This window comes from Acanthochromis polyacanthus, chromosome 14 (assembly GCF_021347895.1).
Source record: "Acanthochromis polyacanthus isolate Apoly-LR-REF ecotype Palm Island chromosome 14, KAUST_Apoly_ChrSc, whole genome shotgun sequence".
Classification (NCBI taxonomy): Eukaryota; Metazoa; Chordata; class Actinopteri; family Pomacentridae; genus Acanthochromis; species Acanthochromis polyacanthus.
In genome coordinates, this window is record NC_067126.1 from 8,516,958 (window position 1) to 8,531,202 (window position 14,245).

Genomic DNA, 14,245 nt, shown 5'->3' on the forward strand with positions numbered 1-14,245 from the left:
AGCATTTGGCTGATATTTGACAATTTTATACTGAAAAGTCACATGATTAGCCATTGATAGATTGATTGCCACTAATAGTCAATTAAAAATATAGCATTCAAGTAAAACAGCTGTAGAACCTGGCACCAGGTGGAGCCTGTTTCACGAGACAGAAGACTGCAGTTTATTTGTGTTTAATACTGTATTTCGTTAGTGTAGCAGTTCTGTGTTGACAAGCAGAGAGCACTGTGGAGGTTTAGCTAGCAACGGGCACCATGACAGAGACTTCTGTAACAGTTAATGACTTCTAACCAGCGCTCACCACAGCAAAGTAGCCAAACAAATAAAGCGTTCAGCGGCATTGAAAATAACACAATCTTCATTTTGGTATGTCGACTGGACCCTATCAATTATTGGTTAAGAAAATTGTTTGAAATTTGCTTCCACGGTTAGGACAGCACTTTTTTATTTTACATTCTTGTTTGTCCCTGGACCTTCTTTCCCAATAACATCATAAAAGACAATTTGTGAGCATACTCTGCTGTTCAGAAGTTTGGGGTTACTTAAAAATGTCCTTATTTTTGAAAGAAAAGCACCTTTTTTATTCAATGAAGATAACATTAAATTAATCAGAAATAAAGTCCAGACATTGTTAATGTGCTAAATGACTATTCTAGCTGGAAGCGGCTGATTTTTCTTGGAATATCTCCATAGGGGTACAGAGGAACATTTCCAGCAACCATCACTCCTGTGTTCTAATGCTACATTGTGTTAGCTAATAGTGTTGGAAGGCTCATTGATGATTACAAAACCCTTGTGCAGTTATGTTAGCACATGAATAATAGTGAGAGTTTTCATGGAAAACATGAAATTGCCAGGGTGGACCCAAACTTTTGAACAGCCGTGTATAATCCCCTGATGTGACTCAGTGTTCATCTTATCAGCTAGAAATATTGTGCAGCGTGTGCCTTTTGGGCTGTTTTCCATTAGCTTGACCTCACACGTACGTATGACAAGTTGTGCCAGAAACCTCATACTCTGGAACAAAACACTGACAGACAGCTGCTGCCAAACGTGCAGCCAGACAGCAGCTAAAAACAGCTGCGGTGATGAATGTCTAGCACCAGTGCAGGGACGGTGATGTTCACACCTTGTCACGGAGCGCGGCTTAAAAGCAAAGATGTAAATCAAATTGATAAATGGAGCGTTTCCTTCCTGATAGCAGGTAGCGATGACCCTCGGGCGGTAGCATAACGCTCGCTCTGGGCTCCAGCTGAGGGGGGAGGTTGTTAGGAAAAAGACGAAGCTCTCGGATGACTCACCCCTGGTATAAAGGCTGGCTTCAGGCCCTGACAAGTAAAGCTGACGGCGGTGGCCCCGGACTGGAGGGGACGGGCGGGGGGGTGGGCAGAGACCAGCTGGCGGTCTGATGCCAGCAGCAGCCGAACCCTCGCTGTCATAACTCGCAATCAGCTGGAACTGAGGTCCAGCGACACCAGGACAAGCACGTTCACCCCTGGAGGGGAAGAGGCGAGGCTCGCGGGGTGAGACGCTTATCTGGAATCACATGCATTCATTCACACAAAGGAGGCCATTCAAGAGCAGCTGAAACACAAGATCGGGCCGATGGAAGGATGAACTAAGTTTTGCTCCACCGTTTTCTCCACACAGATCCTCACAGAGCTGCAGTTCCAGCCGAGCCGTCAGTCATGCTGCCGTTAATCAAATCTGCATCGCAATCAACCGTCTGGTGTGTTCAGAGCCAATATTAGAAATGTCTGAGACGGGAGGCCAGTCTGGACTGAGGACAAAAGAACCAGCAAATAAAACACAAGATACGATCTATAATTCTTATCTTAATCGAGACACTTGCTGTCAAAAGTCCTATTTTGTTGCTGAGGATGTTGGTGAAGTGGAAAACATGAGTTATGAAACGTCTAAGGGATTTCAAATGACATTAAGCATGCTAGCGCTCAAAAATTAATCATTTTCTTGCAAACTATGCAATTAGAAAATCTCAAAGGCTTTGAGATTTAAAAACCTTCATTATGCAGGGCTTAAACTGTCGTAATGATACGACAAAATCAAATTTTAAAAAAAATCGGTCACAAAAATGGCGATTAAACATTCAGCCCTGAAGGATGCCAAGGGTATCTTTTGAACATTCAGCTTCCAGCGACAACTTCAATTTATACTACTGCCAACAAATCCCACAAAAAAACACACCAATGGTCAATTAACTGATCCTAGTAACAAGTATTTTGAATGTATACTGGCTTCCCACAATTAAATGAACACGATGGACTACAATATTGATGTTTAAAATGCTTCATCCATAGAAAACAGCTCATGTAGATAAAGTCAATTGGGTGAATTTCAGAGTATAACATCTTATCTTTATGCTTTCTAAAGTGATTGTGGCATCAGAACTGTCTAAGCTGGAGCAGTAACTGAGCGGAGACTAGAGGCTTCTCCATGCACAGCTGCTGAGGTAGCATCTACTGTAGCCTGCATGCAAGGCATTTAGGAAACATCTGTAAATTGCATCATCTGTTGCCATCAAATGTTTAGTAACTGAGAAGGTTTGAATACGATTTATTTCTATTTTTCCTCTTGGAGATGCGCTGAATTTGGGGATTTGAAGAATATTTTAAGCCCTATTTTGATGTACATCTGCACTTTAAACAGGAATGTATCACAACATGGAAGTGGAAGCAGTTCTCTGTCCATTTAAATATGAAAGTCACTATTTCAACACTGAGGGGAATACCTGTAAACAGAATCTGTCTCTTTTTCCAGTGATTTTTGGACTCACATCTACCGTATTTTCACGACCAAAAGGCGCACTGTACCAAAAGGCGCAGTCTCAGTTATGTGTGCCATTACTGTATTTAAAACACACATAAGGCGCACCTGATTATATGGCGAGGGTTTTATATACAATCCACGCCCACACTTCCCCCTTTAACGTTCTCATGGTGTCCTCTACTACGTCGGCCTTACAACAACAACAACACACACACAAGCATACAAGTGTGCGTATTTAAAAATAGAGCGGGAGCAAAACTGAGTTTGGTATTCACATTTTTTTTTTACCGGTAATCGTCATCAATCAAACCCATGGAAGTCCTCATCCTCTGTTTCTGAATTGAACAGCTGCGCTAAACCTCCATCAAACATGCCAGGTTCACTTTCTTCACTGTCAGAGTCACTTTCCGTGCCGTGCGGCGCCTCGGAAATGATGCCGGCTTTTGCGAAAGCTCGAACAACAGTGCCAGCAGACACGTTAGCCCAAGCATTTACAATCCATTCGCAAATTGTGGCGTAACTCGCCCGGCGCTGCCTTCCACTCTTAGTGAAACTGTGGTCTCCATCGGTCATCCGTCGCTCCCACGCCGCTCGCAGCCTTACTTTGAACGGCCGGTTCACACCGATGTCCAGCGGTTGGAGTTCCTTTGTCAGGCCTCCCGGAATGACAGCAAGCTCAGAGTTCATTTGCTTCACTTGTTTTTTCACATCGGCTGTGAGATGGGCACGCATAGAGTCACAGATCAACAGCGATGGTGATGCGTGGAAAAAACCACCTGGTCTACGTCCGCCTTACAACAACAACAACACACACAGGACGCACTGCACCATAGGGCGCGCCGCACAATTTGAAGAAAATCTAAGACTTTTATGTGCGCCTTATAGTCGTGAAAATACGGTAAGTTCCTGCAGTAACTGAGTGGAGACTAGAGGCTTCTCTGTGCAACCGCCTAGCTAGCTTCTACTGTAACCTGCATGTGAGGCATTTAAAAAACATCTGTAAATTGGAGCGTCTATTGACAAGTAAATCATCCATAACTGAGGAGGTTTGGGTACAGATTATTCCTATTCTGTCTCTTGGACATGTGCTGAATTGTCATCATGATCTCAACACTGATCAGAGTATTTGTAATTAGAAATTTGGTCACAATCCCACAGCCCCGGTGGATATTTTTCTTCTCTGTGCCTCAGAGCTCCATTGTTGTCCAAAAACAATTAAAAACACATCACAGCCACCCTGTTGCGCTGAGTTCCTGAGGCTTATTTTGAATCAATCCCACATACGGTCAGCAGAGCACCAAATTAATCCACCACTGAAACTAGTCTCCAGTAAATTCAGGACCACACTTTGCAAAGTAGCCACAGCTGCTTCAGGAAATGGAGCTTTAACAGTGAGAGTTTTTCGTGTTTTGAGAGCTGTTTTTTTACATCTTCAGTGGGAGGTAGTGGAGCTGAGAGCCCCAGACAGGGCAGGGAGTTCATCTGAGGAGATATTCAGAGACAGAATAACACTCTACCGGGTTCGACGGGTTCACTGGATCTCTTGGCGATATGATAATACTGCCAGCATTGTTCTTTAATTAAAACCTGCCTCTCCAAGAAACAGGAGTTCCCTTCAGAGATCTAGAGTGGTTTTAATGTTGTTTTATTTCATTATGCGAGGCACAGCAAACTGCCCTTGCGCTACACAAATAAACTTGCATTATTCTCTTTCATACATAAGTTAAGAGGAGATCGATTGCACTCGCACTTGGAGCAGAAGGTAATTAGCTCAGTTTAGCATAAAGGCTGGAAACAGGGGAGACAGCAGACGCCTGAAGGGAAACAACAAGCACCTAGCGGCCTCCAAAAGCTCACAGATTAACACAAAAATGTAAAAACAAGCTGCGGTAAAGACAGAAAATACTCTGTAGACTTTGTTAAGCTACCGTTTAAGGCCAAAAATTAACTTTCATGCGCTCTTTCTTGTGTGGTTTCGATTTAACAGCAGCAGATTTATGACATTTAAGAGATTTGAAGTGATTATCATACAGTTTGTGATATTTAAAATACATGCTGATGCTACTGCTGCACCTTTTTTATTCTAAATGTGTGATTTAAAGTCAGATGAGGCATTAACTAACAGTTTTTGGGTGTGTTTTTCTGAATGTGGGCTCATTTTTCTCTGCAATATACAGTCTTGCACAACTATGAAAACAGCAAAAACAAAATGACTGGAAGCAGAGAGAAGTCAACATAATCTGCTCTGTAAACACTGCCTGCAGTTGAAAAGTTTTTGAATATTTTTCATGTGACTGTTGCTCACAGCTGAGTCACTTATGGCTTCACAGTTGTGTCGATAGTCACAGAATTTTTATTTTTTTACAAAATGTGGTCAGAACCAAAGAGTTGTTTATGGTGAATTTTTGAATGAAACATGTCGAACAAAATGATTTCAATGAAATATCACAGTTTTAACCCTATATTTGGATCCATTTTCTAGATAGAAGAACAACACATCACTGGTTTAGTTTTGTTTGGTTTAGTTTAGTTGTAGAACCATAAAAAAGTTGAACTTCTGTTCTCAATTTTTATAATTTCTGTTTCTGAAATTATGCAATTTTGGCTTTTCTGTTTTTAAAGATAACATGAATTTCAAACCTCCTGGTGGGTTCAGAGGCTAAAATATGACCCTAAGGAATAAAAATCATTAAATATGAAGCAGAAATAAAATTTTGATCACGGTGTAGGAGCTGTAATCACTGTTTGGAAAGTGGAAAACTCCAATTGGTCCTGTAGAGATATTACACACGTGGACAAAATTGTTGGTACCCCTCAGTTAAAGAAGGAAAAACCCACAATTCTCACTGAAATCACTTGAAACTCACAAAAGTAACAATAGATAAAAATTTATTGAAAATTAAATAATCAAAATCAGCCATCACTTTTGAATTGTTGATTAACATAATTATTTAAAAAAACAAACTAATGAAATAGGGCTGGACAAAAATGATGGTACCCATAACTTAATATTTTGTTGCACAACCTTTTGAGGCAATCACTGCAATTAAACGATTTCTGTATTTGTCAATGAGCGTTCTGCAGCTGTCAACAGGTATTTTGGCCCACTCCTCATGAGCAAACAGCTCCAGTTGTCTCAGGTTTGATGGGTGTCTTCTCCAAATGGCATGTTTCAGCTCCTTCCACATATGTTCAATGGGATTCAGATCTGGGCTCATAGAAGGCCACTTTAGAATAGTCCAACGCTTTTCTCTCAGCCATTCTTGGGTGTTTTTGGCTGTGTGTTTTGGATCGTTGTCCTGTTGGAAGACCCATGACCTGCGACTGAGACCAAGCTTTCTGACACTAGGCAGCACATTTCTCTCCAGAATGCCTTGATAGTCTTCAGATTTCATCGTACCTTGCACACTTTCAAGACACCCTGTGCCAGATGCAGCAAAGCAGCCCCAAAACATTACTGAGCCTCCTCCATGTTTCACCGTAGGGACAGTGTTCTTTTCTTCGTATGCTTGGTTTTTGAGTCTATGAACATAGAGTTGATGTGCCTTACCAAAAAGCTCCAGTTTGGTCTCATCTGTCCAAAGGACATTCTCCCAGAAGCTTTGTGGCTTGTCAACATGCATTTTTGCAAATTCCAGTCTCGCTTTTTTATGAGTTTTTTTCAGCAGTGGTGTCCTCCTTGGTCGTCTCCCATGAAGTCCACTTTGGCTCAAACAACGACGAATGGTGCGATCTGACACTGATGTACCTTGGCCTTGGAGTTCACCTTTAATTTCTTTGGAGGTTGCTCTGGGCTCTTTGGATACAATTCCAACGATCCGTCTCTTCAATTTGTCATCAATTTTCCTCTTGCGGCCACGTCCAGGGAGGTTGGCTACTGTCCCGTGGGTCTTGAACTTCTGAATAATATGAGCCACTGTTGTCACAGGAACTTCAAGCTGTTTAGAGATGGTCTTATAGCCTTTACCTTTAAGATGTTTGTCTATAATTTTTTTTCGGATGTCCTGGGACAATTCTCTCCTTCGCTTTCTGTTGTCCATGTTCAGTGTGGTACACACCTTTTCACCAAACAGCAGGGTGACTACTTGTCTCCCTTTAAATAGGCAGACTGACTGATTATGAGTTTGGAAACACCTGTGATGTCAATTAAATGACACACCTGAGTTAATCATGTCACTCTGGTCAAATAGTTTTCAATCTTTTATAGAGGTACCATCATTTTTGTCCAGGCCTGTTTCATTAGTTTGTTTTTTTAAATAATTATGTTAATCAACAATTCAAAAGTAATGGCTGTTTTTGATTATTTAATGTTCAATAAATTTTTATTTATTGTTACTTTTGTGAGTTTCAAGTGATTTCAGTGAGAATTGTGGGTTTTTCCTTCTTTAACTGAGGGGTACCAACAATTTTGTCCACGTGTGTACATCCGGTAAAAAAAAAAAAAAAAAAAAAAGAACGTTGCTGGTTGTAGCCTCGGAGAGAGAGCAGGTAATATATTGCAGAAATATGAGGACAATTGCAAAAGACTTTATCTATCCTTTATATTTCTGATGTAAACAGGTTGATTTTACATCACAGTTTTACACTTTATGGTGTTCATACCAGCCAGGGGTTTGAAAGGCTTGTCATCTTCTTAAAAAATGCCTAAATTTCACCATTTCACAAACTAAAAACAAACAGAAATGTCAGAGTTTCAACTTTATCATGGTTCTAAATCGAGAACTGTTTTAAATTGAACCAGATCTCATCTTAAAATCAGGATATTACATTCAAATCACTTTATTCGACATGTTTCACTTTTAAAAATTGCCAAAAAAGAACCTTGAAGGAGTTAAATGTGCATGAAATTAAATCTACTGAGGAGCGGAACCTTTTAAACTTGGATGCATTCACGTATATAAACACAATGTGTTTGACAGAAAGTTAAAAATGAGTTCAGATTTCCATTCTGATCCTCCTAGTTTTGCATTCTGCAGGATGCCTGATGTAGGTTTGACATTTTAACATTGGAAGCTGCTTGTTTTTGTGAGTTTTTGTTATTTTTTTAGTTGTTCAAGTTAAAATTAGGATGAAGCAGTCGGGGGTTTTTTTTTTAACCCTTTATTTAATTAACATTTTTCTAAATACGTTTAGTTGCTGTATAACTACACTTCTTGTCTTTTGAATTCCATCTCTGGTTTCCTCACTGTACTTTTGAAGGTCTAATGTATTTCTGGGTCTGCACATTAATTAGGGCTGCAATTAACAGTTATCACTCTCACTGGTGATTCATCTGTAAATTATTATTTTGATGAATAAACGAGTTGTTTGATTCAGAAAATGTCAGAAAATGATGCAAAAATGTTGATCGTGCTCTATTTCACTCCTTCAGTATCAATTTAATGTCACAGAGGTGGAAAAAAAAACAAGAAAATGTTCACATTCAAAAAGCTGGAAGTTTATTTTTTATGACTTTTTCTATAAAAGGTACTCAAACTTGATTAAAACAGTAGGCAGTTAAGTTAATAGTGGACAACTGATTGTTAAATCGTTGCAGCTGGTGACTTATATAAAAGCTTCACATGTTTTAGAGCTGATGAACTGATCAGGTGGTTGACAGGAAGAGAAGATTCATTTTGATTAACGAGTCATATTTCCAAGCAAAAGTTGTGGAAAAAGTGGCAAATGAGTGCGTTTTCAAAAGCGTCACCATCTGACAAACAGACTGCAGATAAATCAATGAGGAACTGTGAGTTGTGAGTGATTGTAAGCAGCCTAACAGACGACAGAAGAGCATAAAGCGTTTAAATCCTCAGTTTTCTAGACTCAGATCACCTGGACTAAGATGGTTCAGCTCGTTCTCCTCGACTCTCTGCTCTGATTGGTCCTTGTTCACAGTCAGATCATCTCCTTCTGTCTCCAGACACACCTGCTCTGTAGGTCGAGCTCAAATATTCACTTTTCAGTCATGTTTGTTGTGCATCCTTGAAGCCTGTTTTACTGCTTCATCAGGCGGGTTTTCTATTAATGGGGCAAACTTGACCTCAACTGCAGGAAAGAATTGATTTAAGAACCTCGTAGTGATTCTTCATGCTTCTAAAAATATGAATTTAGCACGTTAAAACAGCCGATGTTTAGTCTTAAACTCACCTCTCGTGTTAAAACAGGATTTACTCTCTAAACATCTGCATGTTGTCAACATCTGGCCTGAATATCTCATTCAATCTGAATATTAAATGATGGTTATGACGCTACATCCACGTAAAATCACATCTTTTACAAACGGACTGCTGGTAAATCTCTGTATGAATGACATTTCATCTCAGGGTTTAAGGGTTTTTGTCATGATTTATCAGTTTTCTACAGATGTGCATGTGTAGATTCTGTTTTCAGTAACATTTTCTCAAACAAAAAAAAATTAAAATGTAAAGATATTCACCATTTGGGCCTGTTTTGTTTTACTTTTTAACTCGGTGTAAATAATTCTGCAATTTCTCTGTGATTTTAGTGGATATTAATTAGTAATTCAACAAAACTGGGAAAATCTGTAAAGTAACTGTTAAAAACTATATTTGCCATTTTTCCGTCCTAAATGTAAATAATTTTTTCTTTCAGTTAACAGCAAATATATGCAAAATTGTATTGTTTGTTGATTTAAATACAGCAAAAACTGTGTATTTTACAGCCACACATTATAAAATACCCTTTTTCAAACTTAGAATGTATTACCATTATTGTGCATTTTATTTTTTTCTTGTTTTTGTCCTTACTGCATATTTTTGCATATTTATCTGTATTTACGTTGGTGGTAACTGTATTCTTTCTGCTGTACACACGTGGACAAAATTGTTGGTACCCCTCAGTTAAAGAAGGAAAAACTCACAATTCTCACTGAAATCACTTGAAACTCACAAAAGTAACAATAAATAAAAATTTATTGAAAATTAAATAATCAAAAACAGCCATTACTTTTGAATTGTTGATTAACATAATTATTTAAAAAAACAAACTAATGAAACAGGCCTGGACAAAAATGATGGTACCTCTATAAAAGATTGAAAACTATTTGACCAGAGTGACATGATTAACTCAGGTGTGTCATTTAATTGACATCACAGGTGTTTCCAAACTCATAATCAGTCAGTCTGCCTATTTAAAGGGAGACAAGTAGTCACCCTGCTGTTTGGTGAAAAGGTGTGTACCACACTGAACATGGACAACAGAAAGCGAAGGAGAGAATTATCCCAGGACATCCGAAAAAAAATGATAGACAAACATCTTAAAGGTAAAGGCTATAAGACCATCTCTAAATAGCTTGAAGTTCCTGTGACAACAGTGGCTCATATTATTCAGAAGTTCAAGACCCACGGGACAGTAGCCAACCTCCCTGGACGTGGCCGCAAGAGGAAAATTGATGACAAATTGAAGAGACGGATCGTTGGAATTGTATCCAAAGAGCCCAGAGAAACCTCCAAAGAAATTAAAGGTGAACTCCAAGGCCAAGGTACATCAGTGTCAGATCGCACCATTCGTCGTTGTTTGAGCCAAAGTGGACTTCATGGGAGACGGCCAAGGAGGACACCACTGCTGAAAAAAACTCATAAAAAAGCCAGACTGGAATTTGCAAAAATGCATGTTGACAAGCCACAAAGCTTCTGGGAGAATGTCCTTTGGACAGATGAGACCAAACTGGAGCTTTTTGGTAAGGCACATCAACTCTATGTTCATAGACTCAAAAACCAAGCATACGAAGAAAAGAACACTGTCCCTACGGTGAAACATGGAGGAGGCTCAGTAATGTTTTGGGGCTGCTTTGCTGCATCTGGCACAGGGTGTCTTGAAAGTGTGCAAGGTACGATGAAATCTGAAGACTATCAAGGCATTCTGGAGAGAAATGTGCTGCCTAGTGTCAGAAAGCTTGGTCTCAGTCGCAGGTCATGGGTCTTCCAACAGGACAACGATCCAAAACACACAGCCAAAAACAGCCAAGAATGGCTGAGAGAAAAGCGTTGGACTATTCTAAAGTGGCCTTCTATGAGCCCAGATCTGAATCCCATTGAACATATGTGGAAGGAGCTGAAACATGCCATTTGGAGAAGACACCCATCAAACCTGAGACAACTGGAGCTGTTTGCTCATGAGGAGTGGGCCAAAATACCTGTTGACAGCTGCAGAACGCTCATTGACAAATACAGAAATCGTTTAATTGCAGTGATTGCCTCAAAAGGTTGTGCAACAAAATATTAAGTTATGGGTACCATCATTTTTGTCCAGCCCTATTTCATTAGTTTGTTTTTTAAATAATTATGTTAATCAACAATTCAAAAGTGATGGCTGATTTTGATTATTTAATTTTCAATAAATTTTTATTTATTGTTACTTTTGTGAGTTTCAAGTGATTTCAGTGAGAATTGTGGGTTTTTCCTTCTTTAACTGAGGGGTACCAACAACTTTGTCCACGTGTGTAACAACTGAGATCATTGAAATCCTATTCTATATTTTTACTATTTATAAAATACAGATTAAATCCTAATGTCTATCATTTTCCTTTAATAACAGAAAACATCTGTAAAGTGCTTTTGTGATTCTTTTGCTTTCTTTACATTTTTTATAAAAAAAATTTTACTGCTGCAAATACAACAAAAAAATTGTGTAATTTTACAGTCAAACATAGTAAATAGCAAAATACATTTAAAATAGTGTACTTTTACAGTCAAATAGTGTAAAGGAAACATTACCTTTTTTTAAAAAAAATGTAGATTTTTTTTAATGTGGATATTATGTCCAGTAGTGAACGTTTATTTTGTTTTGTTTTGTTTTGTTTTGGTCAAGTTTGGTAAAGTAAATAATTTGTTTTTTGATCAATTAAACACTAGAAACAGTGTAAAAATTATTTAGCATTTATCAATCTTTAAATTCCATATTTTTTATGTTTTTGTTTTTTTCTGACTGATTTGAATATATTAGAATTGAATTAATTTTACAGTTAAAGCATGTAAAGGAACAAATTCCCATTTCTAAAAGGACACAAATGTTATGATATGTTGTACAAGAAAGAATTATTAATGACATGAACATTAGCTTTTATTTTGTTGTTGTCTGTGTATTTATTTTTTACATAATCAATATGCAAATTAATATGTTTTTCTGTGATTTTAAATGATGCTATCTTTAATTTAACAAATAAAAAAATAAAATTAACATTTTTTTACTCAATTTAAATCAGAAAAAAACTTTGGAAAATAACAGCACATCGAGAAAAAGATTAAAGTAGACACTTCTTTAAATGCATATTTACAAACACATTTACAACTTTTGGCCTGTTTTTTGTGGGCGACATGTAAATTAACACATTCTTTTTGTCGTTTTACTGATTGTTATGTGTCATTTAAAATACCAGACAACCGTAGAATAAAACACAGCTAACAATGAATGAAAGGATGATCGGTTTTTTGCATTTTTTTACAGTGTAGAGCAGAGTAGACTTGGACCCTGGAGGTCAGGGTCCCACTGAGAAGGTGATAAAGATGATGAAGATGATGAAGATGACTTGTTATCAGTGTTGTGTTTAATTGGCTGCCATGGTAACCAGCCTCATTAACACACAGTGAAGCATCCGGATAAACACTGCAGCGGCTCCACATCTGTTCCGACATTATTCTAACATTAATCCAGTCTTTATCTCTATTTTAGAGGCTTTAATTCATCTCCACGCTTCTTTAAAACTCCATGAGGTTTAAAAACAGACTTTTGCTCACAAACAAACAGCAGCTCTTACTGTAGTTGTCCAGCAGGTACGATCCACCCAGAGAAGCGAGAAAACAGCGAACCGTTAACGAACACCGGAGCCTGAACCGAACTAAGGAAGTCCGAATACACCGAGGATTTAAGAAAAGAGGAATAAAAACCCACCCGGTGTCGGTTAACCGCCGTTTTCTCTCCTTCTCTCGATGAAAACGCAGCGCAGAAGCGGATTTAAACAGAGAAAAGTTGCAGCTTGGAAAGAAAAAAAAACAGAACTGTCGCTTCCAGCTGGATAAACATTTTCTCCCCCAGAAATTAAAAATAAGATGGAAAAAAACACCACGGAGGAAGGTGGAGAACCGGAGCCGGGATTGGAGGCTTACCTGGCGGAGAACCGCGCTGCTTTTGTCCCATGAAGAGAAGCTCTGGCGGGGCTCCGGGCGTCGAGCTCTCCGGCGGAGCTGATGTGGATCCAGCGAGTCTCCTGGAGGAAAGAAGCCGAGCAGCGGCTGATGTCACCCGGACAGGGAGGAGCCTCAGCGGGCCCCGGCTCCAGGAGGACATGATGTCACCGGTTCAAACATCCACAGACCCAGTCAGAGCAGCTCAGACTGCTGGAGGTCTCAGGCTTTTTGGGGCTTTTTAACCCTTCAATGCAGAATTATTTATTTTCAAAATAAGTGAGAATATTTTTTGAAAAGATTTTCAGTACATCCAAACGAAATTTAAAACATTTTTTTCACCCAAAATAGTGAGTATTTCACTTCCTGAAAACCTGTACTTTCATAATAATTCCAACAATTCTATAAACACTGACCCCTTTTTATTATTATACAGAAAATAAAGAATAATTAAACACATAAAAGATGACCCCACATCAAGATGAAACTTGTGGACCTTTTTGTTGGTAAAATCAACAAATAAATCAATATATTTTTTATTTATATAATTTTTTTTGCTGTGATTTTAGTAGATATTCTGTAATTCTAACAAAACATGAAAAACCTGTAAAACAAACGGATGAAACAGTCATAGTTTTTTTTTCCAGTGCAGTCGTGGTTAAAATGTAAAACTGAGCGATCCACCAACCTCACAGCAAACTGATGATACAGTTTGTTGAGAAGCTGAACACCTCCTTTAAAAGATGATCTGATTCAGCGTCTGTGGGAAGTTCAGTTAAACAAAGTGTTCGTCACATGTCAGGAGCTGCTCAGAGGTTTGAGTTCCTTCTTTTGTTCTGCCACTTCCAGTCTTTCTTACAGAGGAACAGCTGGATCTGACGTTTCTTTACTATGGGCCTGAATCGCTGCTCCAGAACTTTCACTCCGACTCTGTTTCCACTCTGCAGCTTTTTATTTCTTTCAAAAAGAAGATAACACTGGAATGACTTCATCTTTTATGTATTTTTAATCAGTGTGCTCTCAGTGCTAACAAGCCTCTTGTAGCTAAAGCACATAAAGGTCTGGGATTCCTCATTTCATCCTGTTACATATAAAGCTCCCGGCTACTGGGGAATCTGTAAACATGTAAACATCCAGTACACAGCTGTTTGGATTCTCCAAGTGTGACACACTAATCAGTCACAATGTGACTTCAGAACAGACTTGTAAGGTGTCTGTAAAAAGAACTCACCCACCTTGAGAGTCTCCACTTTAATTGCATTTCAACATTGAATTTCATTTTGCAGATTTCTACAGAGTTGTGTCAATTAATTAGAAAAATGAAACATGTAAAT

At 38.6% G+C, this 14,245-nt stretch overlaps 1 protein-coding gene across 2 annotated transcripts in view; it reads right to left on the reverse strand.

Moving 5' to 3' along the window:
* Positions 1 to 13,055, reverse strand: part of LOC110957081 (SH3 domain-binding protein 4) — a 70,948-nt gene extending 57,893 nt beyond the window's left edge. Inside the window, exon 1 of one of the 2 annotated variants that reach the window (XM_022202927.2) lies at positions 12,894 to 13,055. The gene's annotated coding sequence lies outside the window, so the exon portion shown is untranslated. Of the gene's footprint in view, positions 1 to 8,601; positions 9,273 to 12,893 lie in introns of those variants that run through there. The other variant, XM_051958829.1, reaches the window with a different exon arrangement.
* Between the last annotated feature and the right edge of the window lie 1,190 nt (positions 13,056 to 14,245).